We start from the raw sequence: 14016 nt of genomic DNA, 5'->3' as shown, positions 1-14016 counted from the left end.
ATATATAATAACTTATCAGCGTAAGAAATTATTCCAATTATTACTAGCGGGAGTAGGTGTAGGTGATATACATGCTATGTGAAATACAAGAAGGGCATAGGATTCAGATGTTAGGAGCAGTTACTGGGAAGATGTGACTAGCTGAGGGAAAATATAAGTTGGTGAAATGGAGGAACAGGAGGAGAAGGGTAGAGTATGGGGTAATATAGAACCGCAGCAGAGGGTAGCATGTTCAAAACATGTTGAAAACCTTATAGAACTATTCATTGGGGAGCTGAAAGTAGCTCAATATGGCTAAAACTTAGAATTTAGATTCAACCATGGGAACAGGTGAAATTAAACCTTTGAAATGGGGCTCAAGTTCTACATTATTTATTTCTATAAGCCTAATTTAAAAAACCATATAGTTGATTGTAAACAGTTCTTATTACACATTGTGTAATTAATAATTTCATAGTAATACTTTTGTTGTTTCAAGGTCATGAGATTATGAAAGAACCTTCTGTTTCACATGTTCATTTCCCCTTACATATACAATAGAGTGTGTAGGCATAGCCTCTACCAAGTTTCAGCAAAATTACAAAGAAAAGCAGTTCTCACGTAGTTCAGTTACATGTATGTGTGTGTTATTAATATTTATCAATTTCACATACCCATGTGCATAGGTACAATTCAGGAAACAAATTTTAGTAGTATTACAATTCTAATTAAAAAAAAAAAAAGAAACTGGAATTCAAGAAGTTCACTTGCCCAAGGTAATTTAGTTTGTAAATGATAGATTGAGGATTTTAATCCAGTATCCTATTACCCAATTCAAAATTCCAGTTGAAAGATATCTACATTCTTCCAATTTATTTTATTTTTTAAACCAAATTCATTTTTGAATAGGCAGTACATATTATAGGACAAATTTCAAAATACTGAAGATTTTATCTATAGTCTGAAATATATCCCCCTCCTAATTTTGCAATCCACTTTCTCAATTCTCCTTCCTGGAGCAAATCCATTTTCTGTAGAGATTGCTCCTTCTGTAATTCATATACTCTTCCTCTATTATCATAACCAAAACTATTAGAGGAAGTCTACTATTTCCAGTTATCTATATTTGTGGCAATAACTACCTGGCTTTTTCATTCAAAACATTATGTTTCCTTTCTGACTGCCTCGTGCCTAATACTTTACTCCAGTTTGCCTTTCACACAACTAACACAAAGGCTGTGAGTCAGAAAACCTGTTTACTAGTCCTGTTTAAAAAGTAGTTGTATGAGTCTGGGCAAGTATTTTACCTTTTTAAAAAAATACTATAAAATATATGCTGGTTGGGATAGCATATATTATAATTCTTCTTGCTCTCGTGGTTTATAATTTTTTCAAAGCTTCATCCCTCTCCAAACAATTTACTTTAAAAATTTCTCATTAATCCCTCTCATATCCCATCCACTTAAGTCAAACAAGTTAGGTTTTAACCCACTATCATCTAAGGCCATTTTTATCTCTTCTTATGCCCTGACAGTTTTCCAGAACTAAACCATTTTCTCTTTGCCAATACACATCAGTCATTTTCATTAAAATCCAATAGTGATTTAGCTTTGTATGAAAAAATATCTTAATGTTTCCTCACTCAGAATTTACTATAGTGCTTTCCCCATTTAAAACAACACAATAGTATTTGTTACATCAGTAAATTATGACTAAATTAATTTTTGTATATTCTTCCAATATTCTAAGCATGTTCAAGGAAATGTATAAACTAAAATGCAGGCTCCATGAGGGTAAAGACTGGTTCAATTATTTGTTCTAAGTACATAGAGCAGAGCTTGAGAATCAGAACATATTTAATAAATATTTGATGAATGAATGAAAGTCTCTCCTTTCTTTCTTTCTTTCTTCCTTCCTTCCTTTCTTTCTTTTTCTTTCTTTCCTTCTTTCTTTTTCTTTCTTTCTTTATCTTTCTTTCTTTCTTTCTTTCTTTTCCTCTCTCTCTCCCTCCCTCTCTTTCTGTCATTTCTTCCTTTTGCTAAATAGCAGTATAATATTATACAGTACTCTATTCAGCATATTGAATTTTTTCACTAAACAAAATCTTGGCGATCTTTCCACATAGGCCAATAGAGTATAATCTTAATCCTGTTACAAAGAATATTGCATTCCACTGCTTTATCTGCCACATTATATGATAAATTTTGTGTAAATTGTTTTTGCAACAATGTTAGTCTTATATAATTGAAAAAATTCATAAGGTGTATTCCTGGGAATGGAGTCCACAGGACCAAGTGTATATACATTCTAAATTTTGGTCAATATTGGAATACTCAGTAGAGGCCATTCTAGTTCACGCTTTCAGCAGCAATGTATAGGAGTTCTTCTTTCTAAAGACTCTCATCACCCTATTCTGTTATCAAACTTTTGGACTTTTGCTAATCTGAGAATTACTAAAAGTTTTTAAATTTAAGTTTTAGGCTTTATTCTCTTATCATGGTTGAAGATGATAAATACCAAATGTTTAAAAGCTATTTTTAGCGCCTTTTATGTGCTCTGCTTGTCTATTTTTCTACTTGGAGTTTGTATGTTTTATTACTGATTTTAGTTCCTCTTTATATAGAAAGAAAATTAGACCTTTGCCTATGATTTCAGTAATAAGCCATTTGTTTTTCTAAGTTTGTCATTTACATTTTGATTTGTTTATGTTTTTCCCCTAGGGTATTATTTTTATGAAGTTTATATGTCAATAATTATGTCATCATCCATTTCCACTTTATTAAAAATGTGTGTTTTCTTTTAATGCTTGTAGTCTTTTAAATTTTTTTTAACTTTTTTTTTTAACAGTTATCTGACCTACTTATTCAGGTAATGTTCCCTGAGTTTTGCTCATAGACATCACCATTTATTTTAATTTTTTAATTTTTAAAATTATTTATTTATTTTATTTTTAGCTGTGTTGGGTCTTCGTTACTGCACGCAGGCTTTCTCTAGTTGCAGTAAGTGGGGGCTACTCTTAGTTTCATTGCATGGGTTTCTCATTATGGTGGCTTCTCTTGTTGTGGAGCACAGGCTCTAGGCACGCAGGCTTCAGTAGTTGTGGCCCACGGGCTCAGTAGTTGTGGCTCCTGGGCTCTAGAGTGCAGGCTTGATAGCTGTGGTGCATGGGCTTAGTTGTTCCATGGCATGTGGGACCAGGGATCGAACCTGTGTCCCCTGAAATGTCAGGCAGATTCTTAACCACTGTGCCACCAGAGAAGTCCCAATGCTTGTAGCCTTTTAAAATTTTAAGTGCATTTTCTGTAAATTCTTTTTACATTGGGTGTGTTATTCAATTTATTTTATTTCCCCAGGGAGCCATTTGAAAGTATGAACATCACTTCTCAGTACTGACTTAAATGACACCTTTACTATGCCCTAACTTTTAATATTTATTTTTGCCTCTTAACTGACTTTTCAATTTTTCCATTTGTTTGTATGTGTATTTATACTTCAAACCCACAGTGCCTTATTAATGATACTGTATAATAGGCTTCAGTATGGGAGCAAGCAGTTTGGTCTATCATATTATTCTTTTAAAATTTAGACTTATCATGGATATTCTTGCTTGCCATTTCTTTCTTCAAAATAAATATTAGAATACTACTGTAGTTTATTTTTAAAAAATACTGATATTTTTATTGAAATCAATCTACCTTTAGAGATTTAACTTGGGAGAATTCACATCTTTATAGCATTGAGTCTTTTTATGCAAAAACATGGTAAGCCTTTTTTATTTTTTCACATATTTGGGGGACTTTTTGTTGTTGTTACTATTGTTATTTTTAATTTTGTGCCTGATGACATTCCATAGTTTCTTTCATACAGCTTTTACATATTTATTGTTAAGGTTGTCCCTAAGCATTGCACTGTTGCTATTATAAATGTAGTCTTTTTTCACCATTTCTCCTAATCAGATATAATTTGTAAATATGATGACAATTGATTTTTATATATCTGCTTTCTACCTGGCAATCTTCCTCTATTTTTTTTTTTTTTTTTTTTTTTTTTTTTTTACTTTTGTAAATTTAAAACATGAGTTGTTTTGGTTTTTCAAGTACAATATCACATTATTTGTAAATAATATGTGTTTCCTTCTTCCTCTAATTTTTATATTTATTTATGTTTTCTCTTAATGATATTGGCTATTACTATCAGAACATTGTTAAATAATTTTGTAGAATCAATCAAGGGACTTACTATTCTTTTTTCCTTTGAAAAAATTCTTAGGTGTATTGCTGGTGGTTGGGCATATAAATATACCTTATCTGTTAAATAAGTGTACATCTCTTCTTATTTTTTAAAGATTTATTTTTGAAACATTAAAATTTATCAAATGCAGCTTCAGTGAATATTAAAGAGATAATATGATTTTTATCTTTTTTATATATTTATAAAATAAATGGTATTAAGACATTGATAGTATTGAACCACACTTACCTGAAATAAATATTAATCAGTATGATGACTTTTTCTTTTCATAAAATAATGCATCTTTGTTAATGTTTCACTTCATATTTTTATATTTATAAGTAATATTGGTCTGAAGTTTTCTTTTTTGTGACATCTTTGGAAAGTTTTGGCAAAATTCACTTATATTCCATTGGCCAAATCCAGACCAATGACCAAGACTAATATTTTTGGGAAAAAAAAAAAAAAGTGTCAGCGGGAAGCACTGTACTCACATGGCAACAAGGAACTAGTCAATGAGAAGACGGATAACTAGTTGGGAACAGTAACATAATCAGCCATAACTATGCTATCTTCACAGTGTATTTTTCTTCTGTCCTACCTTCCTTCCTGTTTTCCTTCTTTCTTTCCTTCTTTTCTTTCTACCTTTCTTTCTCCTTTCCTTTGTCTTTCCCTTTCTGCCTGCCTTCTTGGTTTAGATCCATACATTCTATGGATTTGGACAAATGTATGTGACATGTATCTACCATTATAGTATCATATAAAGCAGTTTCACTCCCCAGACAATCCTCTATACTCTGCTTATTCATCTTTAATCCCTGGCAACCACTGATCTTTTCACTGTCTCCATAGTTTTATCTTTTCCATAATATTATATATTTGGAATAATATCATATGTAACATTTTCACATTGACTTGTGTCATTTAATAATATGCATTTAGGGTTTCTAAGTTCTTTTCATGGCTTGATAGCTCATATCTTTTTAGAACTGAGTAATATTCCATTGTCTGACTGAACTACAGTCTAACCGTTCATTTACTGAAAGACTTCTCAGTTGCTTTCAAGTTTTGACAATTATGAATGTAGTTGCTATAAGCACCCATGTGCAGGTCTTTGTATGAATATAAGTTTTCAATTCCTTTTGAGAAAATGCCAAGGAGTATGACTCCTGGATCATGTGGTAATAGTATGTTTAGTTTGACAAGAAACTGCTAAACCATCTTTCAACATGGTTGTACCATATTACATTCCCTCCAACAATGAATGAGAGTTCCTCTTCCTCCACAAATTTGTCAGCATTGGATGTTGTCAGTGTTCTGGCTTTTGGCCATTCTGATAGGTATGTAGTAGTATTTCATTGTTTTAATTAGCATTTTACTCATGACATTGATTGGATGCACCTTTTCATATGACTATTTGTCATCTGTATATCTTTTTGGTGAAGTGTCTAAGGTCTTTGGCCCATTTTCTAATCGGGTAATTTTCATATTTCTTTATAAATATATATTTTAAATACTGTATAAACATATTTAAGAAACATTTGTTAAGCATGTCCAACATCCAGAGGTAGAAAATGCAAGAATTCTTAAGACGTGATTCCTACTAACAAGAAACACAAAGTATAGTGAGGAGAAAAAAAACTAAATCAAAGATTACAATAAAAAATAGTAAACATAAAGTTATGTAATGGGAACACACTCAATAGTCACCTGATTTAAAATGTACCCATAGTGAAGAAGGTATAATCAAATGTTATCACATGATTTTATGCCTAATTTAAGACATTATAATTGTATGAATTAAAGAAATGAGGGTGAACACATTCGAGAAAATAAGGATGTCATAATGTTAGTCATGAGAATTAGCTAATAGTCCCTTATAAAGAAAACATAAGTAGTTAAATATGGCTAAAAGAAAGAGTGAAATATGAATGTAGAGAAAGATAAATCTTAAAATATTGGCAGAGTCCAGATTATAAAGGATCTTGTTAGGTTTAGAGAGGTTTTAGAATTTTATTTTGAAAATGATGGAAAATCTTTGGTTGGTTTTTAGGTTTGGGGATGTCATAATGAGACCTGGACTTTTGAGAAGTTTGTTTAACAGCAGTGCAATAATCAAATGGATGTAAATATTCAATGAAAAGTGATTAAAGTGGAACCCTAAGAGAGCTCAGTGGTAGTGGGCACACACATTTTTGTCTGGGAGGCTGTCATATTTGAGGAACTGTATTTCCCTTGAGCCATGGTGTCCATGGCTATAGGAACAGATGTAGGATTAGTGAGCAGCAGTGGATATGTTACTCGAGTGAATTAAATCCTACTTCTCTTTGTGCAGTAACTTAAGAGACATCTATCATGTATTGGTGACTCTCTTAAATAAAAGCTATCAAGCTTGGGAGATTTTACTGATGACCATTTTTCATGCTCTCACAATGTGTACTGAAAAGCTAAAAAATCTAGTTATTTATGTGAGAAAGGAGTTAGGTAGAATGAAAAAGAGACATAGAGTGATTTAGAAACGTGGCAAACTAAACTAGCATAGCCCACTCCCAAGCCCATCATACAAATACAGAGATATTTTGGATACATTATATCATTTTGTAAATTTTAACTCTAATATTTAACAAACATAATTATGTAACTTTTGATTCTTTTTTTCCAAACATAGACATTATTTTAAAATACTCTGTAGAAAAGCATCATATAAAAATTTTTCTCTAATTACAACAAAATATGAGATTTTTCTACAGAAGTCATGTCAATGCAGGGCAAAAAATGTAGTGAATTAAGGATCATCATAAAGAAAGTAGTTATTGTTTACCCACAAACAGGGAAATTAGGAAAATAGAAATCTCTTTATTAGCAATGTTTCATAAAAAAAATAACCAACCAAACAAAAAACATACTATCACTTTGGTATTGAGTAAGGTCTCCAAAATGAAAACAGAGAAACCATAATATAAAGCCATAATCAGCTGATAGTTAAATCCAAAATGAGAAAAAATACAATATAGGCTTATGGAAGTAAGCAATAAAATGAATACCAAGAGGACAGAATAAAAAATGGATTAAGATCTTCAGATTCAGAAAGAGAAATAACACTTTAATAGAAGGAAAAATAATCAGTAGACAGATAATTTGGATAATCTTTACCAATTAACTAAATTGCCAAAATTGTGTTTTGATGAATTTTCTCTTTCTTTGATTCACTTAGAATCAACTCTTTTAAATGAATCTAATCAGTTGTATTTTCATTATTAGAACTATCTAAATTTAAGTAGATCCTACTGAGAATATTCTGATGCTACCATCCTTTAAAGATGGATCAAATATGATAACATATTAGAAAAAATATAAACTTATGAATTTAGCATCAAAAAATTTGTATTCAAATTCTAGAACCAGTATTTCACAGCTTAAGTGAAACTGTAAAATATGCCATCTGCTCAGTCCGGATTACACATTTAAATGCATTATATAAAATTTCTGTGAATGTATAATGTCTACCATAGAGCTATCTATGTTTGAGAGAACAAGGAGATTTACTACAGCAATAAGGATACAATAAGAAAATTTACATAAGAATTATCATGAAGTGTGAATATAAGCTAGAATATTTTTTTCTAAGGATACTAGAAAAATAGCAGGTGAACATAGTTAAGACTTTCTGCATCCCAAGAGCTACTGTTAAATTTGCTCTTGGCATTTAAAAATATACATACTATCCTCAGGATAGAAAGTTGTCAGTGTTCTGGTTAGAGCTAGGCAGTTCATATTTTCAAGATCTAATCAACATATATCACATTTACTTGCACTTGAAAATCTAGTTTTAAATTTTGAAATATTTTTTATATTTTATTTATTATCTTATATAAGATAAACAGTATATTCTATAAATTAGAATATAACAATTCTAATTGATTTTTTCCTATAATTTTTACTCCTAACAAAAATATAGCAAAATAATACCTTTGACTGGAAACAATAAACCATTCTTTCATTAATTCAATAAATGTTCATTGAGCATCTAACATGTACCAGCCACTATGAGACATAAGAAATACAGCACAAGTGTACAAATAAAATCCTTGCTCTCATAGAATTTACATTATACTATGGTTGAGGGAAGGAAAAACTTACCAAACATTTAATATGCCAGGTAGGTGACATGTACAGTGAGTAAAATAAAACAAAGTAAGGGAATATAGGGGAATGAGTTAGGAAGTGCTATTTTAGATAGTGTAGTTTTGAAATCCTCTTTTGATTAGGTGATACTTTGTCAGAAATCTAAATAAAGTGAGAAATTAGGCAAAATAGATACCTGGGGGAAAAGAGATCTGGAAAGAGAGAACATTCTACAAATATTTATTGAGCTTCAATAAATGTCCTCATTGACTGTTGTGTTATGGAACCAGTGTTTGTGATCTTGTTTTCAGTCAAGACATACCATAAAAAGATATTTGTTATCACAAATGGCTGGATAAACTCAGTGAGAAAAATTTCATTGACTATGAGGGCTATGGCTTTCTACAGAATAGAGAACTCTTTTCCACATTACGTTGCAGGGAAAGTTCTGAGCCTTTAAGTAGTTAGTTACTCCTGAAAGGAAAGTCTTGTTCACTGTTGAAGTTCAGGACAAGCATCTGTCACTTAGTAGATATTCAAAGAAGCTTTGTTGAATGAATGGATGGATGGATGTGTGGATGAGAAAAATGTGACAATATCTTTAAGAAAGCATGATGCATGTGGCAAGAAAGTAATCAAGTATTTCAGGTAAAGAAACAGCATCAAAGGAGTAGAGGGCATATAGCAGGTAGAATTGATGTTATATGTGGGAGAAGCAGAGAGATAAATTAACAAAAGATTTACACTAGAACTCAGTGATATCCATGATCTAAGTTTTAAGTAGTATTAGTAAATGTAGGAATATAATGAAGGTCAAAATAAACCTACACAGTTTGAATTTTATCTAACATTTTTATGGGTGCAAGAATGCAATAACACTAGGGTAAGAATACTGCTAATTAAATAGTCCAATATCTTTTTCTTATTTTTGAAATAAAACTATGACATGACCTAAGTGGTTATTGTTCACTTCTATTAATCTAATACATTCCCTGTATATTCATTTTAATTTGATTTTAAAATAGTAATGACGATGAAGAATCCAACAATCATATGCTTTGCATTATCTTGGACTATTGTATAACTACTAACAAAACTCAAATGATTTTGTAAACAATTCATTTTAATTTATAGCAAGTCAGAAGTATTACTTATAGATTATAATACATATTTATAATAGAACGTCAATATATGAAGTTCACCTTTCACTGAATTTATGTTATTGTATTAGCTTGTACTGTACACATTAGCCATTGCAAAAGTTGCTTCCTTAATTAAGCAAATATTATTTGATATACTTTGAATAAAAAATAGCAAATGCAAACTATATTATTTACTATTGAATTTACTAATTTAATTTTATTTCAGATAAAACCTTTTTGAATGATACAAATATCTCTGATGACAGCTACTATAATGTTTGAAATCAGATGTTCTTAATATATTGGCAAAAATAAAATAAAGCTTAAAATGTACATATGTGTTCAGACCTTGAAAATTTTACCAGCTGTTGCTCAAAATGTATTCAGTAAATTCATTGTTGTTATAATATTTTAAATTGTTTCTTAAACACTAGACAAGAATAATATTAAAATGAAATATTAGCTACTCAGAGTGCTTCTTAATCTAGAGATGGGAAAGCTTCACTGTCCAAATGTTACATAATAGTTTAGGGGATTTGGTTCCAAGAACACAGTGGGTGGGTTCACATTTGTGGAATTTCCTGGTCACTGTTGTATAACTAAATAGTTGAGTATTCTAGTTGATTCCAGTTCTGCCTTGCAAACAAGTGTACAACTGGGAATTGCAGTATACCTGGTACTTTGGGGAAATTTCAGGGAAATTTCTTCCCCATAGTTTAATTGACAATGGAAGATAAAGACTGTCATTGGAATGTCATGCTAGATTGGAAGTATCTATTGTTTCAAGTGCAGACAAGACAGGCTAGTCCTGGTGTTAAAAACACTTCATCTCTGCAGGAGACTGTATTCTTTCTCTTCATGTTTTACATTCTCTTACATTTTCATATACAGATCCTGGCATCCATCAGGTCTAAAATGAACATCATAAAGAGTATACTATTTTTAGCTAGGTCAATCATCAGCAATTAAGAACTCTGAATAAATGCATATAACTTCATGCAATTTTGGACGAGTGTGCTTTTTTTTTTTTTTTTTTTTTACTTTTTGGCCGCTCCACTCATGTGGGATCTTAGTTCCCTGACCAGGGGTCGAACCTGCACCCCCAGCATTGGAAGTGTGGAATCTTAACCACTGGACTGCCAGGGAAGTCCCGAGAGTGTGCTTTTTAATGTAAAATATTTATTTATCAGCAATTTTGACAAGAAAATCTCCTAAAGTCAGAAATGTTAATTATGGCTTTAAATAAAGTTTCTTAGAATATGGTAGTCAAATGACATACATTAATCTTGTTGTAATCAATTTAATAACATTACAGAAGAGCACTCTAGCAAGCTTATTTCCAAATTAAACAAAGAATAGAAACCTAAATGATGTAGTGCAATCACTGTTTTAAAATGAAATATTTTACTTATTTGAGTTGTGCCCAATGTAACACATAGAACACAAATTATTTTTCGTGGGGAATACAATAAAAGTGCTTACTTCAAAACATGTATGATTAAATGACAATATATGGGCCAAAACATTCACACTGTATAGTTGAAGCTATAAGTCAGGAAGACTTTCTTTAAAAACCTACTTAGTATATAAAATTTGTATACATAGTGCACCTAAAATACAGCATTCAACAAAGAATATTTACTAAATTTGAAAGAATAACACCTATTAATTTTATTTGCCCTACAATTACATTATAGCTTGAGTTTTTAAAAGTCCTTGGATTTTGAAGATTAAAGTAAAAAAGGGGAAACCATGTTGCTTTATTTAGAATTTTAAATGTACCTGAATATTTCATATTTTATTTTAATCAATTATAAAATGACACATGCCAAAAATAAAAGCAAGAATTGAAATATAATTGAAACAAGGTATTATTTTCTTTGAATGTATTGAATTAGGTGATTATATTTCTTTTATTGAGTATAAAAAAGATTGATGGAGAAATAACATACAAATCCTTGTGATCACAGAAAAGATATGTCAAAATGTCATAGGTGCTGAGAAGGTAATGACAGAGGGTAGAAGAAAAAATGGATCAAATCTCAGTTTTGCTGCTTTACTTGAAGATTGAAATCCTGGAAGTTTTTGTTGAACATGAATCTGCCTCTCATGGTTTTGAAAGCATTTGACATTTTCAGTGACTTGAAGCACATCAACATTTTAAAAATATTGCTCCCCAAAGAAATTACATACATGATGCTTCAATATAAAACAACAATAGTTTTGTGGAAAACCTAAACATGGTGCTACAAAAATTTGTGACTTTCATGATACAGAACTAAATTCTATGATGAAGAAAGTGGAGACAATTACTGTTCAAAGTCCACTTTTACAACATCTAAGAATGTTAAATAGTTTTTCCTTTATTATAGAAAGGAGTTCTCTAAATTTTGTGATTGAAAATTAACTGACTTAAACTTCAGGTACATTATGCCAAGCACTAAAGGTTCTTTGAGACAGGATATACTGAATAACGAAGGGTAATTTATCTTAGAAATATTATCTTTGTAGTAGCCTATCTAATTTTGAATAGTAATTTCTAATGTCAGCCATAAACAAAAACAAAGACAAAAACAGAAATCTTCTTTATCTCTTTACCAAATATGTTTTATGGAACTATTATTTTTTCATGATGTCATTTACATGTTTAGAATTTGGAAGTTTAACTTTTTCTTTGTGATTTTTTTTTTAACATCTTTATTGGAGTATAACTGTTTTACAATGGTGTGTTAGTTTCTGCTTTACAACAAAGTGAATCAGTTATACATATACATATGTTCCCGTATCTCTTCCCTCTTGCATCACCCTCCCTCCCACCCTCCCTATCCCACCCCTCTAAGTGGTGTGATGTTGTTTTTTAATAAAAATTGCAAAGCCTAAAAGATATTTCTGAAGAAAAGTTTGAATATACTAGTAGAGATACATACATCTACATCCTTTAAATTTTTGGCATTCAGAAATTAAAGTGAAAATAAGAAATTTCTTTACTTTAAATCTTTATTTTGTATAATGATTATTTAAAGAGCAACTTATCCAGTCTGTACACCAGAGGAGGAAAAGTGGGATCTGTGTATATAGAAGCAAAGTACTTGCATAGTGATGCATTCACTCATTCATTCATTCATTCATCAAACAAAACATACTTTTTGAGCATCTATGTGTTAAACACTGCCCTGTTTTCTGGGAATACAGAGATAAATAAGGCAAGGTCTTGATTTTAAAAAGTCAGTGGTCTAGAGTGAGAAATATAGATATAAAGACAAGTTACAATAATACTGTATAGATGTAAATAAGATATGCTAATATAAATATAATCAAGTTAGGACAATGAGATGATTCTCAATTGCCAAGAAAATAATTCACCTTAATCTGTGGAATAATCCCACATAAATGGGAATATTCCTCATGAAAAAAATTACTGCAGATGTTCCATACTATTACCAGCAATAAGAAGACTGACTATGCTTTATTGAGTACTCACTATGTGCTAAATTCTCTTCTAGGCATTTTTTTTTTTTTTTTTTTTTGCGGTATGCGGGCCTCTCACTGTTGTGGCCTCTCCCGTTGCGGAGCACAGGCTCCGGACACGCAGGCCTAGCGGCCATGGCTCACGGGCTTAGTCGCTCCGCGGCATGTGGGATCCTCCCGGACCAGGGCACGAACCCGTGTCTCCTGCATCGGCAGGCGGACTCTCAACCACTGCGCCACCAGGGAAGCCCTCTTCTAGGCATTTTAAATGCATCCTTATAGCTCTATGAGTTAGGTACTCTTATTAAACTTTTTCCTGCTTTGGCAAGAATAGCACAGATAAATTTTGTATTTTGTTCTTGGTTTCACAGCTAGTGAAAGGTAGAGCTCAAATTTGAACCCAGGATATTTGGCTATAGAGCCTATGTGTTTAACCAACACACAGTACAGAGTAACATTTCCCAGTCTCTAAACAGAGAAAAGAAATGGAAACTTTCTCTTGACATTCCACAGTTAGAACAATCAGATAACTCTTTATACAAGGAAACAAATATTTAAGTAACTAGTTTCAGACTAAGGAAAGATATCTACCGCATAATCTCTTAGAAACAAACATGCATTCAATCAACATACATTTATTGAGCACTTGATATATTCCAGGCATTGTTCTAGGTTCTCAGGCTATATCAAGAAACAAAAACAGAATGGACATTCTTGCCATTGTTAAGCTTATACTGTCTGAAGATTATATTCTCGTTAGATTGTATTACAGACAAAAGAATATGGCTGACTATGTTCAAAATGACAAATTTTGTCTATTATATAAATATTCTAAAATTATTTTAGAGACTTGGAACAAAAATAGACTCCCTGGGCTAGTAGAGAATCTTTCTTCATAACAGTCACTTAAATTTGCTAACAGTTTCCCACAATCTTGAAATAACTGTTAAATTGCATGAACTCAATTGCCACTTCAGTAATTTCATACAGATAAAAAGCACTTTAAAGCTTTGAACCCACAAGTCTCTGAGCTTTATCCCACAAATACCAGCTCCAAACTCTTTAAAACCAT

This window comes from Kogia breviceps, chromosome 1 (genome assembly GCF_026419965.1).
Source record: "Kogia breviceps isolate mKogBre1 chromosome 1, mKogBre1 haplotype 1, whole genome shotgun sequence".
Classification (NCBI taxonomy): Eukaryota; Metazoa; Chordata; class Mammalia; order Artiodactyla; family Physeteridae; genus Kogia; species Kogia breviceps.
Note: the sequence above shows the minus strand (reverse complement) of the source record.